Source organism: Rhinoderma darwinii, chromosome 2 (genome assembly GCF_050947455.1).
Source record: "Rhinoderma darwinii isolate aRhiDar2 chromosome 2, aRhiDar2.hap1, whole genome shotgun sequence".
NCBI classification, from domain to species: Eukaryota; Metazoa; Chordata; class Amphibia; order Anura; family Rhinodermatidae; genus Rhinoderma; species Rhinoderma darwinii.
This window is the reverse complement of record NC_134688.1, coordinates 234352948-234369339: the sequence shown is the minus strand read 5'-3', so window position 1 is coordinate 234369339 and position 16392 is coordinate 234352948. Positions and strand designations below refer to the sequence as shown.

General features: G+C 38.0%; 1 protein-coding gene, 9 non-coding genes and 1 pseudogene across 15 annotated transcripts in view; all 11 read left to right on the top strand.

Moving 5' to 3' along the window:
* TEX14 (testis expressed 14, intercellular bridge forming factor) overlaps positions 1-16392 on the top strand; it is a 532366-nt gene that overhangs the window by 177645 nt on the left and 338329 nt on the right. The window lies entirely within an intron of this gene.
* On the top strand, positions 1027-1244 carry LOC142747649 (small nucleolar RNA U3). Its single transcript, XR_012881918.1, has one exon. It is a non-coding gene; the product is annotated as a small nucleolar RNA U3 (small nucleolar RNA).
* Positions 2592-2781, top strand: LOC142747772 (small nucleolar RNA U3; annotated as a pseudogene).
* Positions 4117-4334, top strand: LOC142747646 (small nucleolar RNA U3). The gene has a single exon (XR_012881917.1). It is a non-coding gene; the product is annotated as a small nucleolar RNA U3 (small nucleolar RNA).
* LOC142747673 (small nucleolar RNA U3) lies at positions 5686-5903 on the top strand. Its single transcript, XR_012881940.1, has one exon. It is a non-coding gene; the product is annotated as a small nucleolar RNA U3 (small nucleolar RNA).
* LOC142747710 (small nucleolar RNA U3) lies at positions 7260-7477 on the top strand. Its single transcript, XR_012881971.1, has one exon. It is a non-coding gene; the product is annotated as a small nucleolar RNA U3 (small nucleolar RNA).
* Positions 8785-9002, top strand: LOC142747645 (small nucleolar RNA U3). Its single transcript, XR_012881916.1, has one exon. It is a non-coding gene; the product is annotated as a small nucleolar RNA U3 (small nucleolar RNA).
* On the top strand, positions 10335-10552 carry LOC142747644 (small nucleolar RNA U3). Its single transcript, XR_012881915.1, has one exon. It is a non-coding gene; the product is annotated as a small nucleolar RNA U3 (small nucleolar RNA).
* On the top strand, positions 11885-12102 carry LOC142747666 (small nucleolar RNA U3). Its single transcript, XR_012881934.1, has one exon. It is a non-coding gene; the product is annotated as a small nucleolar RNA U3 (small nucleolar RNA).
* On the top strand, positions 13453-13670 carry LOC142747703 (small nucleolar RNA U3). The gene has a single exon (XR_012881965.1). It is a non-coding gene; the product is annotated as a small nucleolar RNA U3 (small nucleolar RNA).
* LOC142747665 (small nucleolar RNA U3) lies at positions 15024-15241 on the top strand. Its single transcript, XR_012881933.1, has one exon. It is a non-coding gene; the product is annotated as a small nucleolar RNA U3 (small nucleolar RNA).

Below are 16392 nucleotides of genomic sequence, written 5' to 3'. Positions count from 1 at the left end.
CCAGATTTATCATTTTTTTTTTAATGTTTTACTATTTTTACAAAGAAAATTACGTGCTTTGAGTCACAATATTATGAGAGCCCTAACGTTTTTATTTTTCTTTCGTTTGACTGGTGCGAGGGCTTATTTTTGTGTCACGAGTTTTTATTGGTACTATTTTTGGTACATGTGAGTTTTTGTTCACTTTTAATTACATCTTTTATTAGAGTTAATGTGGCCCAAAAACAGCGATTATGGCGTTTTGAAATTTCTTTATGGGGTTCACTGTGTGGGTTAAATAATGTTATATTGTAATAGTTTCGACTTTTACGGGCGTGGTGATATCAATTTTGTTTATTTATTTTGGTTTTTTTTTAATTTATTAAAGTTTTTTAAACTTTTACTTTTATTTTTTTGAACACTACTAAAAACTTTATTTTCTTTAGTTTTTTTGTATAAACTCTTTTTATTTAAAGCAGTTGCAAAGAAATACATCAGCAATTACATAAATCGTAAAAAAGGCAGCATTTATGCCTGGCACATTAATACTTTATGACCCCTATGGCCGTTACATATTTCTTAAAGGTACTATCTTGAACACGAAAATTACTTTAGTGGGAGGAGGAGGAAGAGGAGGAGGAGGAGGAGGGACGGAATACATGGCCGTCACTCGGGACACATTCCGGTGATGGCCGTGTATTACCCGGCCCCATAGACTTCTATGGGAGCCGGACGGCCAGGAGAATGGCCGAAAATAGGGCATGTCCCAGTTTTTTGACCACTGGATTTACCGGGCCGTCAAAAAAATCGGTTGTGTGAATAACCCCATTTGGGGTCTATTGTTTTTACTGCGGCCGTGTGACGCCCGTTTTGCGAACGGTCGTCACACGGCCGGGAAAAGCTGTCTAACACTGCAGTCACGGCTCTAACCATTTACAAGGTCTCAATGTTTACAGGAGTCTCTATGTCTCAGGTTGTGTGGATGTCTCTCTAATGTTACACATAGGGTCCTATCCCCCGGAGTGTCGTTCTAGCAAGTCAAGGGTTAAGACTGTACTTTCAGGGATCATTTCTATAGTGTGTAACTGCGGAAATGTGCTCTAAAGTGTCTAAATGCACCAACCACGAGGAAGAGCTGTAGTGATCTCTCCTGAGCGGGAAGTGAGCTCTCAGATCTGCTTCATTGTAGGTTCTGATTGCTGTTGATGACCGTTCTCCTTCTTTTTCACAGAGAGGGTGGAGGGGGAGATCTCAAACTGAGTGGTTGCTTCTCAATCTGTACAGAATAATAGTATGAGATGTAGATTTGCTTTTTATCTCTTGATTCATAGCAGTTTGTCATTCTCTACCATCAAAGAACAATTATCTTTCAAATTCAAGTAAATTGACGGCTTTTTCTTTGTACGAGAATTTTTAATTGTATTGCACTATATAATGTAATGGGAGATGGAAAAAGAATCTTTGTGGTGGTAAAGTTGGAAAAACTGTGATTCGTCAGTTTTTTTTGGCTTTCGTTATTACGGCGTTCACCGTGCAGTAAAAAATTACAACTTAACTTTATTCTGCGGGTTAATATGATTACGGCGATACCAGATTTATCAATTTTTTTTTAATGTTTTACTATTTTTACAAAGAAAATTACGTGCTTTGAGTCACAATATTATGAGAGCCCTAACGTTTTTATTTTTCTTTCGTTTGACTGGTGCGAGGGCTTATTTTTGTGTCACGAGTTTTTATTGGTACTATTTTTGGTACATGTGAGTTTTTGTTCACTTTTAATTACATCTTTTATTAGAGTTAATGTGGCCCAAAAACAGCGATTATGGCGTTTTGAAATTTCTTTATGGGGTTCACTGTGTGGGTTAAATAATGTTATATTGTAATAGTTTCGACTTTTACGGGCGTGGTGATATCAATTTTGTTTATTTATTTTGGTTTTTTTTAAATTTATTAAAGTTTTTTAAACTTTTACTTTTATTTTTTTGAACACTACTAAAAACTTTATTTTCTTTAGTTTTTTTGTATAAACTCTTTTTATTTAAAGCAGTTGCAAAGAAATACATCAGCAATTACATAAATCGTAAAAAAGGCAGCATTTATGCCTGGCACATTAATACTTTATGACCCCTATGGCCGTTACATATTTCTTAAAGGTACTATCTTGAACACGAAAATTACTTTAGTGGGAGGAGGAGGAGGAGGAGGAGGAGGAGGGACGGAATACATGGCCGTCACTCGGGACACATTCCGGTGATGGCCGTGTATTACCCGGCCCCATAGACTTCTATGGGAGCCGGACGGCCAGGAGAATGGCCGAAAATAGGGCATGTCCCAGTTTTTTGACCACTGGATTTACCGGGCCGTCAAAAAAATCGGTTGTGTGAATAACCCCATTTGGGGTCTATTGTTTTTACTGCGGCCGTGTGCCGCCCGTTTTGCGAACGGTCGTCACACGGCCGGGAAAAGCTGTCTAACACTGCAGTCACGGCTCTAACCATTTACAAGGTCTCAATGTTTACAGGAGTCTCTATGTCTCAGGTTGTGTGGATGTCTCTCTAATGTTACACATAGGGTCCTATCCCCCGGAGTGTCGTTCTAGCAAGTCAAGGGTTAAGACTGTACTTTCAGGGATCATTTCTATAGTGTGTAACTGCACCAACCACGAGGAAGAGCTGTAGTGATCTCTCCTGAGCGGGAAGTGAGCTCTCAGATCTGCTTCATTGTAGGTTCTGATTGCTGTTGATGACCGTTCTCCTTCTTTTTCACAGAGAGGGTGGAGGGGGAGATCTCAAACTGAGTGGTTGCTTCTCAATCTGTACAGAATAATAGTATGAGATGTAGATTTGCTTTTTATCTCTTGATTCATAGCAGTTTGTCATTCTCTACCATCAAAGAACAATTATCTTTCAAATTCAAGTAAATTGACGGCTTTTTCTTTGTACGAGAATTTTTAATTGTATTGCACTATATAATGTAATGGGAGATGGAAAAAGAATCTTTGTGGTGGTAAAGTTGGAAAAACTGTGATTCGTCAGTTTTTTTTGGCTTTCGTTATTACGGCGTTCACCGTGCAGTAAAAAATTACAACTTAACTTTATTCTGCGGGTTAATATGATTACGGCGATACCAGATTTATCAATTTTTTTTTAATGTTTTACTATTTTTACAAAGAAAATTACGTGCTTTGAGTCACAATATTATGAGAGCCCTAACGTTTTTATTTTTCTTTCGTTTGACTGGTGCGAGGGCTTATTTTTGTGTCACGAGTTTTTATTGGTACTATTTTTGGTACATGTGAGTTTTTGTTCACTTTTAATTACATCTTTTATTAGAGTTAATGTGGCCCAAAAACAGCGATTATGGCGTTTTGAAATTTCTTTATGGGGTTCACTGTGTGTGTTAAATAATGTTATATTGTAATAGTTTCGACTTTTACGGGCGTGGTGATATCAATTTTGTTTATTTATTTTGGTTTTTTTAAAATTTATTAAAGTTTTTTAAACTTTTACTTTTATTTTTTTGAACACTACTAAAAACTTTATTTTCTTTAGTTTTTTTGTATAAACTCTTTTTATTTAAAGCAGTTGCAAAGAAATACATCAGCAATTACATAAATCGTAAAAAAGGCAGCATTTATGCCTGGCACATTAATACTTTATGACCCCTATGGCCGTTACATATTTCTTAAAGGTACTATCTTGAACACGAAAATTACTTTAGTGGGAGGAGGAGGAGGAGGGACGGAATACATGGCCGTCACTCGGGACACATTCCGGTGATGGCCGTGTATTACCCGGCCCCATAGACTTCTATGGGAGCCGGACGGCCAGGAGAATGGCCGAAAATAGGGCATGTCCCAGTTTTTTGACCACTGGATTTACCGGGCCGTCAAAAAAATCGGTTGTGTGAATAACCCCATTTGGGGTCTATTGTTTTTACTGCGGCCGTGTGACGCCCGTTTTGCGAACGGTCGTCACACGGCCGGGAAATGCTGTCTAACACTGCAGTCACGGCTCTAACCATTTACAAGGTCTCAATGTTTACAGGAGTCTCTATGTCTCAGGTTGTGTGGATGTCTCTCTAATGTTACACATAGGGTCCTATCCCCCGGAGTGTCGTTCTAGCAAGTCAAGGGTTAAGACTGTACTTTCAGGGATCATTTCTATAGTGTGTAACTGCGGAAATGTGCTCTAAAGTGTCTAAATGCACCAACCACGAGGAAGAGCTGTAGTGATCTCTCCTGAGCGGGAAGTGAGCTCTCAGATCTGCTTCATTGTAGGTTCTGATTGCTGTTGATGACCGTTCTCCTTCTTTTTCACAGAGAGGGTGGAGGGGGAGATCTCAAACTGAGTGGTTGCTTCTCAATCTGTACAGAATAATAGTATGAGATGTAGATTTGCTTTTTATCTCTTGATTCATAGCAGTTTGTCATTCTCTACCATCAAAGAACAATTATCTTTCAAATTCAAGTAAATTGACGGCTTTTTCTTTGTACGAGAATTTTTAATTGTATTGCACTATATAATGTAATGGGAGATGGAAAAAGAATCTTTGTGGTGGTAAAGTTGGAAAAACTGTGATTCGTCAGTTTTTTTTGGCTTTCGTTATTACGGCGTTCACCGTGCAGTAAAAAATTACAACTTAACTTTATTCTGCGGGTTAATATGATTACGGCGATACCAGATTTATCAATTTTTTTTTAATGTTTTACTATTTTTACAAAGAAAATTACGTGCTTTGAGTCACAATATTATGAGAGCCCTAACGTTTTTATTTTTCTTTAGTTTGACTGGTGCGAGGGCTTATTTTTGTGTCACGAGTTTTTATTGGTACTATTTTTGGTACATGTGAGTTTTTGTTCACTTTTAATTACATCTTTTATTAGAGTTAATGTGGCCCAAAAACAGCGATTATGGCGTTTTGAAATTTCTTTATGGGGTTCACTGTGTGGGTTAAATAATGTTATATTGTAATAGTTTCGACTTTTACGGGCGTGGTGATATCAATTTTGTTTATTTATTTTGTTTTTTTTTAAATTTATTAAAGTTTTTTAAACTTTTACTTTTATTTTTTTGAACACTACTAAAAACTTTATTTTCTTTCGTTTTTTTGTATAAACTCTTTTTATTTAAAGCAGTTGCAAAGAAATACATCAGCAATTACATAAATCGTAAAAAAAGGGAACATTTATGCCTGGCACATTAATACTTTATGACCCCTATGGCCGTTACATATTTCTTAAAGGTACTATCTTGAACACGAAAATTACTTTAGTGGGAGGAGGAGGAGGAGGAGGAGGAGGAGGAGGGACGGAATACATGGCCGTCACTCGGGACACATTCCGGTGATGGCCGTGTATTACCCGGCCCCATAGACTTCTATGGGAGCCGGACGGCCAGGAGAATGGCCGAAAATAGGGCATGTCCCAGTTTTTTGACCACTGGATTTACCGGGCCGTCAAAAAAATCGGTTGTGTGAATAACCCCATTTGGGGTCTATTGTTTTTACTGCGGCCGTGTGACGCCCGTTTTGCGAACGGTCGTCACACGGCCGGGAAAAGCTGTCTAACACTGCAGTCACGGCTCTAACCATTTACAAGGTCTCAATGTTTACAGGAGTCTCTATGTCTCAGGTTGTGTGGATGTCTCTCTAATGTTACACATAGGGTCCTATCCCCCGGAGTGTCGTTCTAGCAAGTCAAGGGTTAAGACTGTACTTTCAGGGATCATTTCTATAGTGTGTAACTGCGAAAATGTGCTCTAAAGTGTCTAAATGCACCAACCACGAGGAAGAGCTGTAGTGATCTCTCCTGAGCGGGAAGTGAGCTCTCAGATCTGCTTCATTGTAGGTTCTGATTGCTGTTGATGACCGTTCTCCTTCTTTTTCACAGAGAGGGTGGAGGGGGAGATCTCAAACTGAGTGGTTGCTTCTCAATCTGTACAGAATAATAGTATGAGATGTAGATTTGCTTTTTATCTCTTGATTCATAGCAGTTTGTCATTCTCTACCATCAAAGAACAATTATCTTTCAAATTCAAGTAAATTGACGGCTTTTTCTTTGTACGAGAATTTTTAATTGTATTGCACTATATAATGTAATGGGAGATGGAAAAAGAATCTTTGTGGTGGTAAAGTTGGAAAAACTGTGATTCGTCAGTTTTTTTTGGCTTTCGTTATTACGGCGTTCACCGTGCAGTAAAAAATTACAACTTAACTTTATTCTGCGGGTTAATATGATTACGGCGATACCAGATTTATCAATTTTTTTTTAATGTTTTACTATTTTTACAAAGAAAATTACGTGCTTTGAGTCACAATATTATGAGAGCCCTAACGTTTTTATTTTTCTTTCGTTTGACTGGTGCGAGGGCTTATTTTTGTGTCACGAGTTTTTATTGGTACTATTTTTGGTACATGTGAGTTTTTGTTCACTTTTAATTACATCTTTTATTAGAGTTAATGTGGCCCAAAAACAGCGATTATGGCGTTTTGAAATTTCTTTATGGGGTTCACTGTGTGGGTTAAATAATGTTATGTTGTAATAGTTTCGACTTTTACGGGCGTGGTGATATCAATTTTGTTTATTTATTTTGTTTTTTTTTAAATTTATTAAAGTTTTTTAAACTTTTACTTTTATTTTTTTGAACACTACTAAAAACTTTATTTTCTTTAGTTTTTTTGTATAAACTCTTTTTATTTAAAGCAGTTGCAAAGAAATACATCAGCAATTACATAAATCGTAAAAAAGGCAGCATTTATGCCTGGCACATTAATATTTTATGACCCCTATGGCCGTTACATATTTCTTAAAGGTACTATCTTGAACACGAAAATTACTTTAGTGGGAGGAGGAGGAGGAGGAGGAGGAGGAGGAGGAGGAGGGACGGAATACATGGCCGTCACTCGGGACACATTCCGGTGATGGCCGTGTATTACCCGGCCCCATAGACTTCTATGGGAGCCGGACGGCCAGGAGAATGGCCGAAAATAGGGCATGTCCCAGTTTTTTGACCACTGGATTTACCGGGCCGTCAAAAAAATCGGTTGTGTGAATAACCCCATTTGGGGTCTATTGTTTTTACTGCGGCCGTGTGACGCCCGTTTTGCGAACGGTCGTCACACGGCCGGGAAATGCTGTCTAACACTGCAGTCACGGCTCTAACCATTTACAAGGTCTCAATGTTTACAGGAGTCTCTATGTCTCAGGTTGTGTGGATGTCTCTCTAATGTTACACATAGGGTCCTATCCCCCGGAGTGTCGTTCTAGCAAGTCAAGGGTTAAGACTGTACTTTCAGGGATCATTTCTATAGTGTGTAACTGCGGAAATGTGCTCTAAAGTGTCTAAATGCACCAACCACGAGGAAGAGCTGTAGTGATCTCTCCTGAGCGGGAAGTGAGCTCTCAGATCTGCTTCATTGTAGGTTCTGATTGCTGTTGATGACCGTTCTCCTTCTTTTTCACAGAGAGGGTGGAGGGGGAGATCTTTAACTGAGTGGTTGCTTCTCAATCTGTACAGAATAATAGTATGAGATGTAGATTTGCTTTTTATCTCTTGATTCATAGCAGTTTGTCATTCTCTACCATCAAAGAACAATTATCTTTCAAATTCAAGTAAATTGACGGCTTTTTCTTTGTACGAGAATTTTTAATTGTATTGCACTATATAATGTAATGGGAGATGGAAAAAGAATCGTAAGATTCGTCAGTTTTTTTTGGCTTTCGTTATTACGGCGTTCACCGTGCAGTAAAAAATTACAACTTAACTTTATTCTGCGGGTTAATATGATTACGGCGATACCAGATTTATCATTTTTTTTTAATGTTTTACTATTTTTACAAAGAAAATTACGTGCTTTGAGTCACAATATTATGAGAGCCCTAACGTTTTTATTTTTCTTTCGTTTGACTGGTGCGAGGGCTTATTTTTGTGTCACGAGTTTTTATTGGTACTATTTTTGGTACATGTGAGTTTTTGTTCACTTTTAATTACATCTTTTATTAGAGTTAATGTGGCCCAAAAACAGCGATTATGGCGTTTTGAAATTTCTTTATGGGGTTCACTGTGTGGGTTAAATAATGTTATATTGTAATAGTTTCGACTTTTACGGGCGTGGTGATATCAATTTTGTTTATTTATTTTGTTTTTTTTTTAATTTATTAAAGTTTTTTAAACTTTTACTTTTATTTTTTTGAACACTACTAAAAACTTTATTTTCTTTAGTTTTTTTGTATAAACTCTTTTTATTTAAAGCAGTTGCAAAGAAATACATCAGCAATTACATAAATCGTAAAAAAGGCAGCATTTATGCCTGGCACATTAATACTTTATGACCCCTATGGCCGTTACATATTTCTTAAAGGTACTATCTTGAACACGAAAATTACTTTAGTGGGAGGAGGAGGAGGGACGGAATACATGGCCGTCACTCGGGACACATTCCGGTGATGGCCGTGTATTACCCGGCCCCATAGACTTCTATGGGAGCCGGACGGCCAGGAGAATGGCCGAAAATAGGGCATGTCCCAGTTTTTTGACCGCTGGATTTACCGGGCCGTCAAAAAAATCGGTTGTGTGAATAACCCCATTTGGGGTCTATTGTTTTTACTGCGGCCGTGTGACGCCCGTTTTGCGAACGGTCGTCACACGGCCGGGAAAAGCTGTCTAACACTGCAGTCACGGCTCTAACCATTTACAAGGTCTCAATGTTTACAGGAGTCTCTATGTCTCAGGTTGTGTGGATGTCTCTCTAATGTTACACATAGGGTCCTATCCCCCGGAGTGTCGTTCTAGCAAGTCAAGGGTTAAGACTGTACTTTCAGGGATCATTTCTATAGTGTGTAACTGCGGAAATGTGCTCTAAAGTGTCTAAATGCACCAACCACGAGGAAGAGCTGTAGTGATCTCTCCTGAGCGGGAAGTGAGCTCTCAGATCTGCTTCATTGTAGGTTCTGATTGCTGTTGATGACCGTTCTCCTTCTTTTTCACAGAGAGGGTGGAGGGGGAGATCTCAAACTGAGTGGTTGCTTCTCAATCTGTACAGAATAATAGTATGAGATGTAGATTTGCTTTTTATCTCTTGATTCATAGCAGTTTGTCATTCTCTACCATCAAAGAACAATTATCTTTCAAATTCAAGTAAATTGACGGCTTTTTCTTTGTACGAGAATTTGTAATTGTATTGCACTATATAATGTAATGGGAGATGGAAAAAGAATCTTTGTGGTGGTAAAGTTGGAAAAACTGTGATTCGTCAGTTTTTTTTGGCTTTCGTTATTACGGCGTTCACCGTGCAGTAAAAAATTACAACTTAACTTTATTCTGCGGGTTAATATGATTACGGCGATACCAGATTTATCAATTTTTTTTTAATGTTTTACTATTTTTACAAAGAAAATTACGTGCTTTGAGTCACAATATTATGAGAGCCCTAACGTTTTTATTTTTCTTTCGTTTGACTGGTGCGAGGGCTTATTTTTGTGTCACGAGTTTTTATTGGTACTATTTTTGGTACATGTGAGTTTTTGTTCACTTTTAATTACATCTTTTATTAGAGTTAATGTGGCCCAAAAACAGCGATTATGGCGTTTTGAAATTTCTTTATGGGGTTCACTGTGTGGGTTAAATAATGTTATATTGTAATAGTTTCGACTTTTACGGGCGTGGTGATATCAATTTTGTTTATTTATTTTGTTTTTTTTAAAATTTATTAAAGTTTTTTAAACTTTTACTTTTATTTTTTTGAACACTACTAAAAACTTTATTTTCTTTAGTTTTTTTGTATAAACTCTTTTTATTTAAAGCAGTTGCAAAGAAATACATCAGCAATTACATAAATCGTAAAAAAGGCAGCATTTATGCCTGGCACATTAATACTTTATGACCCCTATGGCCGTTACATATTTCTTAAAGGTACTATCTTGAACACGAAAATTACTTTAGTGGGAGGAGGAGGAGGGACGGAATACATGGCCGTCACTCGGGACACATTCCGGTGATGGCCGTGTATTACCCGGCCCCATAGACTTCTATGGGAGCCGGACGGCCAGGAGAATGGCCGAAAATAGGGCATGTCCCAGTTTTTTGACCACTGGATTTACCGGGCCGTCAAAAAAATCGGTTGTGTGAATAACCCCATTTGGGGTCTATTGTTTTTACTGCGGCCGTGTGACGCCCGTTTTGCGAACGGTCGTCACACGGCCGGGAAAAGCTGTCTAACACTGCAGTCACGGCTCTAACCATTTACAAGGTCTCAATGTTTACAGGAGTCTCTATGTCTCAGGTTGTGTGGATGTCTCTCTAATGTTACACATAGGGTCCTATCCCCCGGAGTGTCGTTCTAGCAAGTCAAGGGTTAAGACTGTACTTTCAGGGATCATTTCTATAGTGTGTAACTGCGGAAATGTGCTCTAAAGTGTCTAAATGCACCAACCACGAGGAAGAGCTGTAGTGATCTCTCCTGAGCGGGAAGTGAGCTCTCAGATCTGCTTCATTGTAGGTTCTGATTGCTGTTGATGACCGTTCTCCTTCTTTTTCACAGAGAGGGTGGAGGGGGAGATCTCAAACTGAGTGGTTGCTTCTCAATCTGTACAGAATAATAGTATGAGATGTAGATTTGCTTTTTATCTCTTGATTCATAGCAGTTTGTCATTCTCTACCATCAAAGAACAATTATCTTTCAAATTCAAGTAAATTGACGGCTTTTTCTTTGTACGAGAATTTGTAATTGTATTGCACTATATAATGTAATGGGAGATGGAAAAAGAATCTTTGTGGTGGTAAAGTTGGAAAAACTGTGATTCGTCAGTTTTTTTTGGCTTTCGTTATTACGGCGTTCACCGTGCAGTAAAAAATTACAACTTAACTTTATTCTGCGGGTTAATATGATTACGGCGATACCAGATTTATCAATTTTTTTTTAATGTTTTACTATTTTTACAAAGAAAATTACGTGCTTTGAGTCACAATATTATGAGAGCCCTAACGTTTTTATTTTTCTTTCGTTTGACTGGTGCGAGGGCTTATTTTTGTGTCACGAGTTTTTATTGGTACTATTTTTGGTACATGTGAGTTTTTGTTCACTTTTAATTACATCTTTTATTAGAGTTAATGTGGCCCAAAAACAGCGATTATGGCGTTTTGAAATTTCTTTATGGGGTTCACTGTGTGGGTTAAATAATGTTATATTGTAATAGTTTCGACTTTTACGGGCGTGGTGATATCAATTTTGTTTATTTATTTTGTTTTTTTTAAAATTTATTAAAGTTTTTTAAACTTTTACTTTTATTTTTTTGAACACTACTAAAAACTTTATTTTCTTTAGTTTTTTTGTATAAACTCTTTTTATTTAAAGCAGTTGCAAAGAAATACATCAGCAATTACATAAATCGTAAAAAAGGCAGCATTTATGCCTGGCACATTAATACTTTATGACCCCTATGGCCGTTACATATTTCTTAAAGGTACTATCTTGAACACGAAAATTACTTTAGTGGGAGGAGGAGGAGGGACGGAATACATGGCCGTCACTCGGGACACATTCCGGTGATGGCCGTGTATTACCCGGCCCCATAGACTTCTATGGGAGCCGGACGGCCAGGAGAATGGCCGAAAATAGGGCATGTCCCAGTTTTTTGACCACTGGATTTACCGGGCCGTCAAAAAAATCGGTTGTGTGAATAACCCCATTTGGGGTCTATTGTTTTTACTGCGGCCGTGTGACGCCCGTTTTGCGAACGGTCGTCACACGGCCGGGAAAAGCTGTCTAACACTGCAGTCACGGCTCTAACCATTTACAAGGTCTCAATGTTTACAGGAGTCTCTATGTCTCAGGTTGTGTGGATGTCTCTCTAATGTTACACATAGGGTCCTATCCCCCGGAGTGTCGTTCTAGCAAGTCAAGGGTTAAGACTGTACTTTCAGGGATCATTTCTATAGTGTGTAACTGCGGAAATGTGCTCTAAAGTGTCTAAATGCACCAACCACGAGGAAGAGCTGTAGTGATCTCTCCTGAGCGGGAAGTGAGCTCTCAGATCTGCTTCATTGTAGGTTCTGATTGCTGTTGATGACCGTTCTCCTTCTTTTTCGCAGAGAGGGTGGAGGGGGAGATCTCAAACTGAGTGGTTGCTTCTCAATCTGTACAGAATAATAGTATGAAATGTAGATTTGCTTTTTATCTCTTGATTCATAGCAGTTTGTCATTCTCTACCATCAAAGAACAATTATCTTTCAAATTCAAGTAAATTGACGGCTTTTTCTTTGTACGAGAATTTTTAATTGTATTGCACTATATAATGTAATGGGAGATGGAAAAAGAATCTTTGTGGTGGTAAAGTTGGAAAAACTGTGATTCGTCAGTTTTTTTTGGCTTTCGTTATTACGGCGTTCACCGTGCAGTAAAAAATTACAACTTAACTTTATTCTGCGGGTTAATATGATTACGGCGATACCAGATTTATCAATTTTTTTTTAATGTTTTACTATTTTTACAAAGAAAATTACGTGCTTTGAGTCACAATATTATGAGAGCCCTAACGTTTTTATTTTTCTTTCGTTTGACTGGTGCGAGGGCTTATTTTTGTGTCACGAGTTTTTATTGGTACTATTTTTGGTACATGTGAGTTTTTGTTCACTTTTAATTACATCTTTTATTAGAGTTAATGTGGCCCAAAAACAGCGATTATGGCGTTTTGAAATTTCTTTATGGGGTTCACTGTGTGGGTTAAATAATGTTATATTGTAATAGTTTTGACTTTTACGGGCGTGGTGATATCAATTTTGTTTATTTATTTTGGTTTTTTTAAAATTTATTAAAGTTTTTTAAACTTTTACTTTTATTTTTTTGAACACTACTAAAAACTTTATTTTCTTTAGTTTTTTTGTATAAACTCTTTTTATTTAAAGCAGTTGCAAAGAAATACATCAGCAATTACATAAATCGTAAAAAAGGCAGCATTTATGCCTGGCACATTAATACTTTATGACCCCTATGGCCGTTACATATTTCTTAAAGGTACTATCTTGAACACGAAAATTACTTTAGTGGGAGGAGGAGGAGGAGGAGGAGGAGGAGGAGGGACGGAATACATGGCCGTCACTCGGGACACATTCCGGTGATGGCCGTGTATTACCCGGCCCCATAGACTTCTATGGGAGCCGGACGGCCAGGAGAATGGCCGAAAATAGGGCATGTCCCAGTTTTTTGACCACTGGATTTACCGGGCCGTCAAAAAAATCGGTTGTGTGAATAACCCCATTTGGGGTCTATTGTTTTTACTGCGGCCGTGTGACGCCCGTTTTGCGAACGGTCGTCACACGGCCGGGAAAAGCTGTCTAACACTGCAGTCACGGCTCTAACCATTTACAAGGTCTCAATGTTTACAGGAGTCTCTATGTCTCAGGTTGTGTGGATGTCTCTCTAATGTTACACATAGGGTCCTATCCCCCGGAGTGTCGTTCTAGCAAGTCAAGGGTTAAGACTGTACTTTCAGGGATCATTTCTATAGTGTGTAACTGCGGAAATGTGCTCTAAAGTGTCTAAATGCACCAACCACGAGGAAGAGCTGTAGTGATCTCTCCTGAGCGGGAAGTGAGCTCTCAGATCTGCTTCATTGTAGGTTCTGATTGCTGTTGATGACTGTTCTCCTTCTTTTTCACAGAGAGGGTGGAGGGGGAGATCTCAAACTGAGTGGTTGCTTCTCAATCTGTACAGAATAATAGTATGAGATGTAGATTTGCTTTTTACCTCTTGATTCATAGCAGTTTGTCATTCTCTACCGTCAAAGAACAATTATCTTTCAAATTCAAGTAAATTGACGGCTTTTTCTTTGTACGAGAATTTTTAATTGTATTGCACTATATAATGTAATGGGAGATGGAAAAAGAATCTTTGTGGTGGTAAAGTGGGAAAAACTGTGATTCGTCAGTTTTTTTTGGCTTTCGTTATTACGGCGTTCACCGTGCAGTAAAAAATTACAACTTAACTTTATTCTGCGGGTTAATATGATTACGGCGATACCAGATTTATCAATTTTTTTTTAATGTTTTACTATTTTTACAAAGAAAATTACGTGCTTTGAGTCACAATATTATGAGAGCCCTAACGTTTTTATTTTTCTTTCGTTTGACTGGTGCGAGGGCTTATTTTTGTGTCACGAGTTTTTATTGGTACTATTTTTGGTACATGTGAGTTTTTGTTCACTTTTAATTACATCTTTTATTAGAGTTAATGTGGCCCAAAAACAGCGATTATGGCGTTTTGAAATTTCTTTATGGGGTTCACTGTGTGGGTTAAATAATGTTATATTGTAATAGTTTCGACTTTTACGGGCGTGGTGATATCAATTTTGTTTATTTATTTTGTTTTTTTTAAAATTTATTAAAGTTTTTTAAACTTTTACTTTTATTTTTTTGAACACTACTAAAAACTTTATTTTCTTTAGTTTTTTTGTATAAACTCTTTTTATTTAAAGCAGTTGCAAAGAAATACATCAGCAATTACATAAATCGTAAAAAAGGCAGCATTTATGCCTGGCACATTAATACTTTATGACCCCTATGGCCGTTACATATTTCTTAAAGGTACTATCTTGAACACGAAAATTACTTTAGTGGGAGGAGGAGGAGGAGGAGGAGGAGGAGGAGGAGGGACGGAATACATGGCCGTCACTCGGGACACATTCCGGTGATGGCCGTGTATTACCCGGCCCCATAGACTTCTATGGGAGCCGGACGGCCAGGAGAATGGCCGAAAATAGGGCATGTCCCAGTTTTTTGACCACTGGATTTACCGGGCCGTCAAAAAAATCAGTTGTGTGAATAACCCCATTTGGGGTCTATTGTTTTTACTGCGGCCGTGTGACGCCCGTTTTGCGAACGGTCGTCACACGGCCGGGAAAAGCTGTCTAACACTGCAGTCACGGCTCTAACCATTTACAAGGTCTCAATGTTTACAGGAGTCTCTATGTCTCAGGTTGTGTGGATGTCTCTCTAATGTTACACATAGGGTCCTATCCCCCGGAGTGTCGTTCTAGCAAGTCAAGAGTTAAGACTGTACTTTCAGGGATCATTTCTATAGTGTGTAACTGCGGAAATGTGCTCTAAAGTGTCTAAATGCACCAACCACGAGGAAGAGCTGTAGTGATCTCTCCTGAGCGGGAAGTGAGCTCTCAGATCTGCTTCATTGTAGGTTCTGATTGCTGTTGATGACCGTTCTCCTTCTTTTTCGCAGAGAGGGTGGAGGGGGAGATCTCAAACTGAGTGGTTGCTTCTCAATCTGTACAGAATAATAGTATGAGATGTAGATTTGCTTTTTATCTCTTGATTCATAGCAGTTTGTCATTCTCTACCATCAAAGAACAATTATCTTTCAAATTCAAGTAAATTGACGGCTTTTTCTTTGTACGAGAATTTTTAATTGTATTGCACTATATAATGTAATGGGAGATGGAAAAAGAATCTTTGTGGTGGTAAAGTTGGAAAAACTGTGATTCGTCAGTTTTTTTTGGCTTTCGTTATTACGGCGTTCACCGTGCAGTAAAAAATTACAACTTAACTTTATTCTGCGGGTTAATATGATTACGGCGATACCAGATTTATACATTTTTTTTTAATGTTTTACTATTTTTACAAAGAAAATTACGTGCTTTGAGTCACAATATTATGAGAGCCCTAACGTTTTTATTTTTCTTTCGTTTGACTGGTGCGAGGGCTTATTTTTGTGTCACGAGTTTTTATTGGTACTATTTTTGGTACATGTGAGTTTTTGTTCACTTTTAATTACATCTTTTATTAGAGTTAATGTGGCCCAAAAACAGCGATTATGGCGTTTTGAAATTTCTTTATGGGGTTCACTGTGTGGGTTAAATAATGTTATATTGTAATAGTTTCGACTTTTACGGGCGTGGTGATATCAATTTTGTTTATTTATTTTGGGTTTTTTTAAATTTATTAAAGTTTTTTAAACTTTTACTTTTATTTTTTTGAACACTACTAAAAACTTTATTTTCTTTAGTTTTTTTGTATAAACTCTTTTTATTTAAAGCAGTTGCAAAGAAATACATCAGCAATTACATAAATCGTAAAAAAGGCAGCATTTATGCCTGGCACATTAATACTTTATGACCCCTATGGCCGTTACATATTTCTTAAAGGTACTATCTTGAACACGAAAATTACTTTAGTGGGAGGAGGAGGAGGAGGAGGAGGAGGGACGGAATACATGGCCGTCACTCGGGACACATTCCGGTGATGGCCGTGTATTACCCGGCCCCATAGACTTCTATGGGAGCCGGACGGCCAGGAGAATGGCCGAAAATAGGGCATGTCCCAGTTTTTTGACCACTGGATTTACCGGGCCGTCAAAAAAATCGGTTGTGTGAATAACCCCATTTGGGGTCTATTGTTTTTACTGCGG